This window comes from Eublepharis macularius, chromosome 14, assembly GCF_028583425.1.
Source record: "Eublepharis macularius isolate TG4126 chromosome 14, MPM_Emac_v1.0, whole genome shotgun sequence".
NCBI lineage: Eukaryota > Metazoa > Chordata > Lepidosauria > Squamata > Eublepharidae > Eublepharis > Eublepharis macularius.
The window spans coordinates 18,090,255-18,103,071 of NC_072803.1; the positions used below are offsets into that span (position 1 = coordinate 18,090,255).

The 12,817-nt window shown below is 47.4% G+C and overlaps 1 protein-coding gene across 1 annotated transcript in view; it reads left to right on the top strand.

Moving 5' to 3' along the window:
* KIRREL3 (kirre like nephrin family adhesion molecule 3) overlaps positions 1 to 12,817 on the top strand; it is a 415,785-nt gene that overhangs the window by 318,704 nt on the left and 84,264 nt on the right. The window lies entirely within an intron of this gene.

Sequence of the window (12,817 nt, forward strand, 5' to 3'; positions counted from 1 at the left end):
GCGCCCACAATTAAAGTCTTCATGCGCTGTGCTATTCTTGAGCCACGCTTTGACTAATAGGAAGCATTACTTGAGCCACTGATAAGGAGCCTCCTGCTTTTGCAGGCAATCCATGGGAGCAACAGTAGGCACGGCTCTGTTCCTTGCAGGGGTTGCGTGTCTGCCTGGCTTTCTCCCTTACAGAGCTGTCAGTACAACTAACTCCTTGGCTGTCAGATGCAAACTCTTCCATGTGCTAATTACGGGTTCATCATGGTCCATAAAGGAGAACAGCTGCTGGCAACTCCCACCGCAGCTGTCTGCAGGGCTTTGCTTCCTCACCAGAGTGTTCCTTTGGGGCAGAGGTAAAAGGCTGCTGTAGATTCTCTGGTATGTCTTCATCAAATCTTGCTATGTCAAGGTAAAACACAGTTGATCTATTGAGCTGAGAAAGAAATGAACCATCATCTGCCCCCATCCCACCTCTCCCCATCTCCAAGAGAGATGCCAGCTCTTTACCTGTGCAAGTTGGAGGATGTCAACCTTTGGGGCAACTTGTTCAAAGGGCTTCTTGCGTGAAACATGCTAATTTGTCAGTTCAGGAGTAGTGACTTTAGAACAGAGAACAGCAGAGGAAGAGTGTATATATTTGTTTGTTTGTTTGTTTGTTAAACTTTTAGTCCGCTTACCCGGCCAGCAGGCTCAGAGAGGATTGCAACCATATAAAAGTTAAAACATGGTAGCATAATAATAACATCTCAATAAATATCATTAAAACAACAGCATACAATTATTGCAACAATCCTCCAACGTTGACAGAGCTCATGGGGCAGGGTGACCTGTCATCGCAACAGCACAAACCAGGGGGACTTGTGTGTCCCCCTCTGGCAGGAGGCTGGTTTGACGGCTCGCCTGCCTCAACCACCATATGCCTGGCAGAACATCTTTGTCTTACAGGCTCAGCAGAACAGTAGCAGGTCCTGCTGGGCCTGGGTCTCCACAGACAGAGAGTTCCACCAGGTTGGTGCCAGGGCCAAAAAAGCCCTGGACCTGGTCAAGGCAAGGCGCACCTCCTTGGGGCCAGGGGTCGCCAGTAAGTGTTTGTCTGCTGAGGCGGTCCCACAAGTATGCTGGTCCCAGTCTGCCAAGAGTTTCTCGACTCTTTGTTTTTTAAAAAGAATCCTGCTGTTTTACCGCAGACCATCACGGGTACCTACCTGAAGCTATCTTCACAGGTGACCTTGATCGTCCTTGTGCAGACCAGACCAAGACCTGTTCAGCATCTGCAAGGTTGCTGCATCCTGTTTCTCCTAACCACATTCTGGAACTTATTATACACGTTACAGTGAAATGGCCCTGGGAGATATTCAGAAAAGAGCATTTTAGTGTCCAGTAGGCATGTTTGGGCATCTGCCAGTTTGGCTTGCATATTGCTCGCAGACAGCCAAACTGCTCACAGATTAGTGAGTGGACAGCCGCTTTTTCATCAAGCAATTTGGCTATTTGAAGTCCCCAAGTTCTCAATTCCCATGTTAACCATTATCTCCTATGTTTGCAGAAATGTAGGGCGTGATCTGGGCCAGAGATTTGCTTTTGTTTGTTTGGATGCATGTCATGTGGTACTCCGGGGGAGCTTTTGATTGGGCGTTTCAGGTGGCAAATGTTAACTTCAGGCTAGGAAAGATTCACACTCACTGTGGATGGGATGTGTGCTTACTCGGAATATGTCATTCTTTGTCACCTGGCACTGGCATTTGTGAGGCAGATCGCATCTTACCTCTATAGAACAAGTGTGTCCTCATTTTGCAAGCTGAATATGAGCTGGTTGAAAGGATCACATCTTTCCAACAATGTGCCTCTAGACTTGGGAGCCAGTTCCAGACCCCCAGACCCAGGAAGAGAAGGGACACGGGGAGGCTAGTTACTGTGTCCCTAAAAAAGATTTGCCTTTAACTTAATCACCCCAAATGGGACTTTCTGCACAATTAGGTGCTCAGTCCCTGACGCTTTCTGTAATCATGTTGATAGGAACTAATTAACTCTGGCTTTTCATTTCATGGACTCGAGCTTCTCATTTACTGTTTCTATCCCAGGGTATAAAGGAAGGTGAAGAGCTGCAAAATAAAAAACATTATGTGACAGTCCAAATAGAAGAACGAGGGAAAGGACAGATTTTTTTTAACCTGGGACACTTCAACTGGGAAGCAGATGGTGGTGAAATTGGAGTCAGGGAAAAGGGCAGATTTTAGGTGTCCTCCTGGATCCATTGCAGATAATCTAGGGAAGTGGACGGGAATTGCATCACAATCACAATGGAAACCCCTGTTCCTAGCATCCTTGGATATACTGCCCATCAGGGCTTTTCTTCCGGGAAAAGAGGTGGTGGAACTCAGTGGGTTGCCAGCACAGAGGGGAACTCTTGGTGGGAGGTGGTGCCCCTGGTACCACATGTGCACGCGCAAAGTGCGTGCATGCTCCCAGGACTGCACAATGACATCACTTTGGGTCAGCTGGAACAAGGGGGAGTTTTAAAAAGTTTAAATCGCCCTCAGCAAAAATGGTCACATGCTTGGTGGCCCCGCCCCCTGATCTCCAGACAGAGGGGAGTTTAGATTGTCCTCCATGCCGCTGGAGCGGTGTGGAGGGCAATCGAAACTCCCCTCTGTCTGGAGATCAGGGGGCGAGGCCACCAGCCATGTGACCATTTTCAAGAGGTTCCGGAACTTCGTTCCACCGCGTTCCAGCTGAAAAAAAGCCCTGCTGCCCATGAAGGCATGCACATCAGTCTCTAACAACTCTTCAACTATTCCTCTGTCACCCCTTGTGCATGATGAAATTGGGTCAGGGCTAGTGGAGAGAACTCCATTCACCACTGCAGTATCTATACTGGAAGTGAGATTCTGGTGTGTGAAATCGTGCTGATGCCACAGCCTAGAGGCTCATTCTGGAACCAGTCCAGTTACTCTTCAGTTATTCTGGATCAGATTTGGCCAGGGCTACTGAGATGTTCGTGGTACTACCCTGATTTTTACTCTGACTGTAGGCATGTTGTCTGCATTTCCAAAGGTGCTCTGAGCTTGTATCAGTTGCATATATCTCCTGTATTGGAATGGTTAAAGTGTGGAGTCAGATTCGAATTCCCACTCTGCCAGGGAAGCTTGCTGGACCAGTCACATACTCTCGGCCTAGCCTACCTCAGAGGGTTGTTGTGGGGATAAAATGGAGGAGAGGAGGAATAACGTAAGCTTCTTTAGATCCCCACTGGGGAGAAAGTTGGGGTCTAAATGAAGTAAATAAATATATCAAGTAATTAAGCACCCAAGTAAAAATGGAAACATAGAAGGACTACAAAAAACAGAGAGTGAAACCGTTGCTAGGGGATGCATCCCATGGTGACATCTAAGCAGGAAGAATATTTAAACAGAAAGAATAAAAGGGCCAAAAAAGAGTGGGTGTACATCAAGGCCTCTATCATACCACTTTCCGCTAGGGATGCCAGGGGCCCTAGGGGCCCAAGCAGAAGTGCAGGAGGCTGGTGGGTGGGGTACAGCAGGGTAACCATCTCCCGTGTGTGCGCATAGCACCCATGCACTCTCCCCCATCTCGCCAGAAAAATTATTTTATTTATTTATTTAATGCAATTTATATTCTGCCCTCCCCGCATCAGCAGGCTCAGGGCGGATTACAATCAGTATAGTAATTTCAAATACATATAGCTTTAAAACCAATAAAACCATATAAATATTTAAAACACACAGCAGCAGACTTCTCCAATAACCACCACCCAACCATCTCCAAAGTATTTAACAGGCTGGGTGGGTCGGGGGCCATGTTTTCCTCTCGTCGGCTGGTGGGGAGGCCCAACCAGCGGCAGTCATACGCCCGGCAGAACAGCTCCGTCTTACAGGCCCAGCAGAAGGATAACAAATCCAGCCGGGCCCTAGTCTCTTTAGACAGAGCGTTCCGCCAGGTTGGAGCCAGGTCCGAAAAGGCCCTGGCCCTGGTCGACGCTAGGCAGGCCTCCCTGGGGCCAGGGGCCATTAACAGCTGACAATGACATCATTTTCCAGCACAATGGAGGAACTGCAGTGCGTGCTGAAGCCAAGCTCTGTGAGAACCACCCCTCTGTAGGCAGTTTTCACAGAGCTTGGCTTCAGCATGTATGGGGATTCCTCCATTGCCGTCACAATGGAGGAGGGCAGGGAAGCACGCACGCGCTTCTCCCCCACCCCCTGCCTCCCCACTGGCCAGGTGAGTAGGGCCGGGGTGCTGCAGGTAGAGGTGGGGTGTGTGTGGCAAACCTACTTTCAACTTTTTAAAAAGTGACTTGTCTTCTGCCTCAGTATACCTTGTAAAATATTACTGGCTTGTGTTGTGGGGTTGAATGAGTCAAGATACAGGAATCTCTTTTGGACTGAAAGTCGGAAAGTCTTTGTGTTATTATTGGTACAACCTGCGTACGTCCTCCTGTCTCCAGCAGGAATGGAGAGGCTCACACTGCAAGTCTGAAGTGTGTCTCCCTCATCAGCACACAAAAGGCAAGGCTGAAAATAAAAGCAAAGTCACTGGATTAATTATTAAAGGAAGAAGCAGGGGGAAGGGTGGGAAGGGGGGGGAGTTGATTTACTTCCATCCACGCCCCAGTCGCTCAGCAGGGGGGAAGCCGAAATGGCTAGTCAGCATCTGTTGGAGGCGGGAAGATAAATGAGTGAAGAAAGGAGATAAATGCATACAAATTGAGTTCACATCTGTACTGTCAATATATCTCTTTCAAAAAGCTTGTGTCATCAGGAGGGATGCGAAACCTGCTGTTCACTCTCCCTCCTTGCGGTTTTTAACCCCTCACTCAGCAGTACTTCCCCAGAACGACTTGCAACTTTCAGTCCTCCTCCAGGCTGCCATTCCAGGCCTTCTAGCATCTCCGGGAAACCTCCCAACGGTCAGTTGTGTGAGAACTCTTGACAGTCAAGGGTCTCCACTGGAGGTCTGAGATCTCTTTGCGCAGTGCCTTCGAAGGCAAATATGTCAGAATTCAGGGGTGTTTGATGCAACTTTGGATCCAGCTGCTTGGAAGAGGGCGGCACTGGAGCTGGCCCGGGTGTTACCAACCAATCTAAGTGAAAAGAATACGCTTGAGAGTTTGCAAGATTACTGGAAAGCAGAGGTCTCCACTCTACTAGTGTTGTTTGCCCAACCAGGGGCATTTTGGTCTGCACAGGAGAATTCTAGTCACCTGTTCCATTCCTCTGCAGGAGCAGCAACTTTAATAATAATAACAATCACACCAGCAACATTAGATGTATATACCGCCCTTCAGGACAACTTAATGCCCACCCAGAGCAGTTTACAAAGTATGTTATTTTTATCTTCACGACAATCACCCTGTGTGGGGGGTGGGGCTGAGAGAGCTCTGAGAGAGCTGTGACTGACCCAAGGTCACCCAGCGGGCTTCAAGCAGAGGAGTGGGGAATCAAACCTGGCTCTCCAGATTAGAGTCCTGCTGCTCTTACCACTACACCAAACTGGCTTATCAGAGTGTAGACAGGGAGGTTCCTTCTTTCTGTGTGTGTGTGTGTGTGCGTGTGTAGAGGATCAATTGGGAAACAACATGAGGACTTTGTATCACATGTGCAATGGGAGTTTTGCGCCTCTCAGAAACACAGTGTCCCTTTTCTGTTTGCAACCACAGCGCACACAGAGAAGCAGCTTAGCCTTCGCACACATACGCACACCATTTTCACATTCTCAAACCACTCCATGGAACTGCTAGTTTCACAGTAGAGTTAATAGCTTCTCCATTGGGCAGTTTGCAGATGTGAAAACAGTGTAGGAGAGGAGGTCATAGCCACTTCTCTCTGCATGTTGCGGTCACAGATAAAAGATCCAGTGTGCATTTGGGAGGCACAAAACTCCCATCACATGCAGGATACAAAGTCTTCGTGTTGTTCTCCAATGAAGAAGAGGACTTTGTCATGTGTATGTGGAGGCTAGGTGTCCTGCAGGCTGCTGCCTATTAGCAATGGAATAGAAAGGGCACCCAGAAAAGCACAGAGGAGGGAAACACTACAGCCCTTAAACTAGTAAAAGACAGCAGTCGTGCTTGGAATCATTGGCCGGAATAGGAAATCGCTGTGCTCCTCTGCAATGCTTTCTTGAGCAGCTTATTGCACTGCTGTGAGGGGAAGCATCGAGGATGCAGGAAGAGGCTATGACTGGAGTTTCTCTGTCTCCGTCCTCTTCTCCAGTATGAGTTCTAATCAAAACACAAGAATGTTCAACCTCTGTGATGAGGATTCCAAATTGGCAATCGAGCCCTGCTGGGACACGTTGCCAACATGCACTGTTGCACCGTGTTGGCTTAAAAAGCACGGGCATTCTAGGCCGAGCCATGCTTTGTGGGGTTTTAGAGCTCACTGACCTATATTGTAATATTCTCTGCAGCAAACCTTGTCAACAGTCCAAATAGGAGACCAGAAAGTGCTATAATGGGACATTCCATAAGTCTTACAGTGCGTCTGTGAAAATGGCGAGTGCTCTTGGTTTCTGTTCTCTGTCTGTGGTTCTGAAAAACTGCTTCCCTGCCTCCATCCCCTCATACAACAGTTCAGCTCCTTCTGGACTATTTTTACACCGAAGTCATGCCATCTCTCCCTGCCTGCAGAAACGCACGGAGGTGCCCAGAAACCATCAATCATGCAGCCGACACACAGCGAAGGCAACACTTTCCCGTGCTGTCCTGCTAATTCCACACCGTCAAAGTCCAGCAGTATAGAGTGCACAGCAATTTTGTTCCACATACTGTGCAGACTACCAGCATGTTAAATTTCCTCCAGCCATTACTCCTTTGTCAGGTTATAAGGGAACAGTTGCTATGATTTAAGCTTCAAGAAATTTTTAAGAAATGCAGCCTAATAAGCTAGACGGACCCACTCCCCACCTCCTCCCATCTAGAGAAGCATTATTGAGAACCATCCAACCTTATATGACCCTATTTTCAATTTTGAAACTTGTGGTTGGAAAGTAGCCAGAGATTAGACAATGAGTTAATAAATTAGGTAGGAATTAACAACTGTCTACCGGGGCATGAGACCCAAACTACAGGCCTGCCATAGCAAATGCAAGAGATCATGTGGTAGAAGTACTGGTCACGACAGACCAATTGTCTCTCTCAGTAACAATAACAACAACAACTACATTAGATTTATATACTGCCCTTCAGGACAACTTAACACTCACTCAGCACAGTTTACAAAGTATGTTATTATTATCCCCACAACAATTACCCTGTGAGGTCATGGGGCCAAGAAATCCTGGAGTGAGCTGTGACTGACCCACTCAGCTGGCTTCAAGTGGAGGAGTGGAGAATCAAACCCAGTTCTCCAGATTAGAGTCCCATCACTCTTAACCACTACATCAAATTGGCTCTCACGTCCTGTAAGATGGCTTCATGCACCCGGGGGGGTGAAAGGAAGGAACGGCTGCATCATGCACACAGATATGTGTGTGTGGTCAGTGCAGATATTATGTCATTCAATGAAGAGGTGGTTGAGTTCTGGTCACATACCAAAAGCCAATCTGTGTGTTCTGTAAAGTCTAGAGCATCCTAAAGAGTTAATGACGCCCACTGTCCAATGCAGACGTGCAAGTTGAAACTCCATTTTGACATTAACACAGGGTGGTAGCATTATGCTCCTCTGTACCATTACTTGGCAGTCACGTGAGCCATGGATGTACTAACTGGCCACTCACACTTTACTTGGCAATTATGTAAACAGTAAATGCTTTGTTAGCAGACACTTGATTGTCCAGAATGCTCAGTTAAGCAGCATCGCCCAGAGACGGAGCTCCTCCCCTTCAATTGCCATCCTCTTGCATCTTTGGACATGTGCACATCCCACTCAAACCTCTCCAGCTGTCCACCTTGAAACTTCCAGCTGTTGCAGAGCTTCTGACAGCCAGCACTGCCAGCTGACCGCATCCCTGGGTGCTTGCTTCCCCCTTGGCCTCAAGCTGTTGGGAGCCAGTTCCTGGGAAGCTGGCCCCCTTGTTAGCCTGCAGTGTAGGATGACAGGGGCTTGGGCTGGGGAGGGTCCTACCTGCAGCAGAGGCTGTCACCATGGCATTCCCAGTTAGCTGGGGTGTGGTTGGTCCAAGTTCCTTTGAGTTGGGGGCAGGGCAGAGTAATTACCTTAACTGGCCCTTACGTTTGAACGTCTGGCAACACCATTCCCCATAAGTGCTTGATAACAAAGCTTTTACTCTATTACTGTTACACCAGCATAGCAGTGTCCTTAAGCACTTGTAGACACATACGCAGGTGCTTGAAGACTTGTCTGTCCTCCACACTTCACACATTTTCTGCAGGTAATGCTGATGTCATGCCAGTGAGGCTGCGGCAGTCATAATTGACAGGAAACAGCCGTACTACCAACGTATGTGTGTCAAGTCGCAACTGACTTATGGTGACCCCAGCAAGAGGCTTTCAAGGCAAGTTAGAAGCAGAGGTGGTTTGCCATCGTCTTCCTCTGCAGAGTCTTCCTTGATGGTCCCACACCCAAGTACTGACCCTGCTTAGCCTACAGGATCTGATGTGAACAGGCTGTACCATGTTGCCTTTCCTCCCAACAGCCATACTACAGTTTGCCGTATTGCTTTCAGCAACAGCCTTATCAAACGTTCTAGCGTAACATTGCGCAAAGCAATTGTAGTTTCAGGGTTGAATGTAACAGGGGAGGAGATTTCTTCCCAGGGTAGGATCTTCTTCATGGAGGGATAATGGCTCAGTGGCAGAAGATCAGATTTGCAAGTAGAGAGTCATACGTCCAGTGCTGCCCATCTTCATGTAAAGGGCGCAGGTTGGAGGTGATGTGAAAGAACTTGCCAGAGACTCTGGACTGCTTCAGCCAGTCTGAGTAGACAAAACTGATTCCGTATAAGGCAGCTTCCTGTGTTTGGAGGATTTGTTCAGTTGACAGGAAGGAATCAATAGTTTTGCGCTCTTCCTGTTCTATGTTGGGGATCATATATTGCTGATTACAACCAGCAGATGGCAGAGATGCTACTTGCAGCTTCATCGAACTCTTTTATTGGAAAACCTGCTTCTTTCTATGTATCGCCTTTCTGTTAAGGTATGACTGTTTTCCAGCCTGGCTGCCATCATCATCCACAACTCTGTACTCTTTGCTCCAATACAGGAGGAACAGGGAACCGCTCCATGCGCTGAGGACCAGGCTTCTTATCTCAACCGAACCAGAGTCTTCCCTTCCCCTCCTTTTTGAAGTGGGTTCAATAGACCACCACCCAGAGATGAGCAAGCCAAAACCCTCCAGGGAATGTTTGCGGGTCGCAGATTTTGCTAGGGGGTTCAGTGGTTGCCATAGTGGTGTTTCAGTGCCTCTTGATCTCATCTCGCAGGCTCCGTCCGGTCCTCCCTTCCACCCACCCTGAGCTCCCCAGCGTGGCAGGATGCCAGATGGTGGCCCATTAGGTCACATTTGTTTATTGTTTGGTAAACAGCAGTTTTAATTCAAGTGCTGAGTTGACAGCTTGTCCTCAAAGACAATTTTCGCAATGCAATGTTGCAAATGCCAGCTCGGCTTTCTGGTAGAATGTTATTTCAACTGCCTTAAAGGGATAACGTTCCCTTTGATTAAAAAAGGAAGGGGACGGGAGGGGCCCAGGGGAATCCAACTGGGTTTTTTTGATGTCGACAGTCTGCCTGCATCAAGTGGCAAGCGCAGGCTTGGGATCTTCCAGGCACTGGGAGCCTCACGTGGGGGCCTTCTTGCATTTTCAAGCCTGGAATGGCAGGCTTCCCAACGAAACCTAATTCTTTCTGTTCCTTACTTGGAACTTACTTCAAGGATACATACGTGATAGGAAAAGCCAGCATTCCCTCCAGGACTCTCCTGATCTATGCAGGGAATCACATGAATGATGAAAGCATAATATCCTTCACCTTTAAGAGGAGGTCTCTTAGAAATAAGCCACCATGAACTTCACGGCGCCGTAGACATACCTTTGTGCCTATGGCAGTAATTTGGGTGAGAATCATTGGTCCACGGAGATTTACTGTCCATGGACCCTTCCCAGTCTTACTAGTTCTGCTGGAGATCTGCTTAAAAGGAGATGCAAGGGGTTGAGTGAGACTGCCTGAATGCAAAGCATCAGTCTGAAGTAGTCCTGCCCCATTTATTTTGGGGGTTGTGATTTTGAAATGTTGAAATCCCACGTGCTCGTGCACACATTTCTTAGACAACAAATAACAGTTGGCAGCTGCCTGCTACATTGCCAGGAACAACAAGTTATATAACTAGATTAAGAAGGAGTCAATTAAACAAGGCCTCATTCAGTTAGAAGAGATGGATGAACTTTCTAAGATAGCTTAGTTGGAATCAGCATTACAGATGGTCTCAACCCCAGGAGATAGTTTAGCGACATCTTCTACCATTTTCACATACTACTTCCATGCTGTCTGCCGATTCAGCCATCTGCAGCCAAGCACAAGGTGTTTGTTGTGGTGGAAATTCTCTGGAGGAAGATGCTTAAAGGTGTTGATCGGGAGTTGATAGTACCAAAAGTGGTTTATGCCACCATTTATATCCTCAGGATAGTATCCTGGGGGCTGTATGGATTCATAACGTATTTTTGGAAAGGGCTATGTGTTGCTTGTAAAGTATTTCCAGGCTCCCATAACAGTGAGCAAATTATACTCCCCCAGCACAAACCAACAGTATCTTTGATGGTTTTTGCCTACCGTTGAAAGTCTGAAAAGCAAGCAGTACACTGGCATTTGGTTTACTAGGGTCGATTTTGTTCACACACATACACAAACCTTGATGTTCCAATAGAAAATAGCAAGAGTACAGTAGCACCTATAAGACTAACAAAATTTGTGGTGGGGTATGAGCTTTTATGAGTCACAGCTCTTCTCTTCAGATGCAGATCTACAGGTAAAATAGAAAAGAGTCCAGTATCACCTTTAAGACTAACCAACTTTACTGTAGCATAAGCTTTTGAGAATCACAGTTCTCTTCATCAGATGCTCTTTTCTATTTTGCTACTACAGACTAACATGGCTAACTCCTCTCGATCTCCAGGTACGTTCTAGCTATATCTGAAGAAGTGAGCTGTGACTCATGAAAGCTCATACGCTACCACAAATTTTGTTAGTCTTACAGGGGCTTCTGGATCCTTGCTCTTTTCTACTGCTACAGACAGACTAACATGGCTACCCATCTTGATCTATCTTGAGGTTCCATCAACTGAAGTCTCAGCATTTGATGACTGGCCACTGAATGTGTGATCTGATTCCAGAGAGCATTGTATCTGGAAAGCTAATTTAAGTTGTTCATCCTTGATGTCTCATTCACAGACAGCAGGTCATCGTTGGATGGTGGGCATCCACTGGTAGACACACGTGGGTGGATCTGCCCTCGATCACGGCTTAACTGCAGTGCAGGAGGTCCCACCTGGAGACTGTACTGAGTTGTCTTGGTCTGCAATATTCCCTTCTTTTTGGTTTGCTGAAGATAAAATTCTACCTAGCAGACTAGGGCTATTTTCCTGACCACATCTGTATCTAGTGGAAGCCAGAGGGAGCATTTTGCAGCAAAATCTCTTGTCACTTGTCTCTGGATTCCTGCCCTTCCCATAAATACCAGGAGATGGCAGCAGATGTTGGGGGCAACTCAGAGCCAAGCTGCAAGAGATTAATTACATGAGGACATACACGTGAAGGGAGTTGCAATGTTAGCCGGGAAGCTGAGTTTTCAAAGCGATCAGAAGGCTTTGTCAATTTCCCCTCCCTACAGAGCCCCAGAGCTATGTGGCTCAGAGGGTTTGTTAATTTCCTCTTTGCTCTGTCAGTTTCACCTCCCCTTCTAAGAGGAAATGAACAAACCTTCTGAGCAGGGATCTCCCTGTCTCTGTAGAGAGGGGAAATTGACAAAGCCTTCTGAACTCTTTTAAAACTCAGCTTCCTGGCTAACATTGCAACTCCCTTCATGTGCTCCTCTTTGCGTAATTTGTCTCTTGTAGCTTGGCTTTCAGTCTGTAGGGCACAAGTACTCAGTTGCTACTAATTCCCCATGACTAGCTGACCAGCTGGTCAGCTTCTGCTGATGCTGATTGAGGCAGACCCTGCCTATAACACCTCCTGGCATTTACAGGAAAGGATGACATCCTTCTTCCCTACTAGCTGCATCTCACCCTGTCCATCAAGGGATTTCCCCGTTTCATCCTCACAATAGCCCTGGTGACTGGCCCGGAGTTACCACAGTGCAGCCCTAAGCAAGCTTAGAAGAGTGTAACTGCACTACTAGTGAGTTCCATGGCTAAGAAAGAAGCTTGGAACCCAGGCCTCCCTAATACCACCCTCCACACCACATTAGCTCTTTCACTGTTAAACAGCAATGGCATATGAAGCATTCCTTGGATGCCTCCATGGGAGCTAGTAGAAAACAACAAGCTATGTTGTTCACATAGGACTGGATCCAGACTGAATTTCCTGCTAATGGGGGGAAAGATATAATTTCCACCATTTCCCTCTTCCTGCTACAGACTGCTGATTTGCCTCTCATGCCATTCCTGGGGCTCGCCTGTCCCCCAAGAGCAGCATTCTGGAGAGATCAATGGGCTGTAGTGGGAAAGAAGGAGGCAGGCAAGTTCTGGCCAGCCTTTCATCAGTGGAAAATCGAGACTGGCTCCAGCCCATAAAAGGCTGCTTCCTCCTGTGGCAAAGCGTTTGCATACAATGACTCAGCATGCTGATCTAGCTTATTTTCTCTGTGTATCCACAAGCTGCCAAAACAAAAAAGAGTATTTGGTGACATGGAGA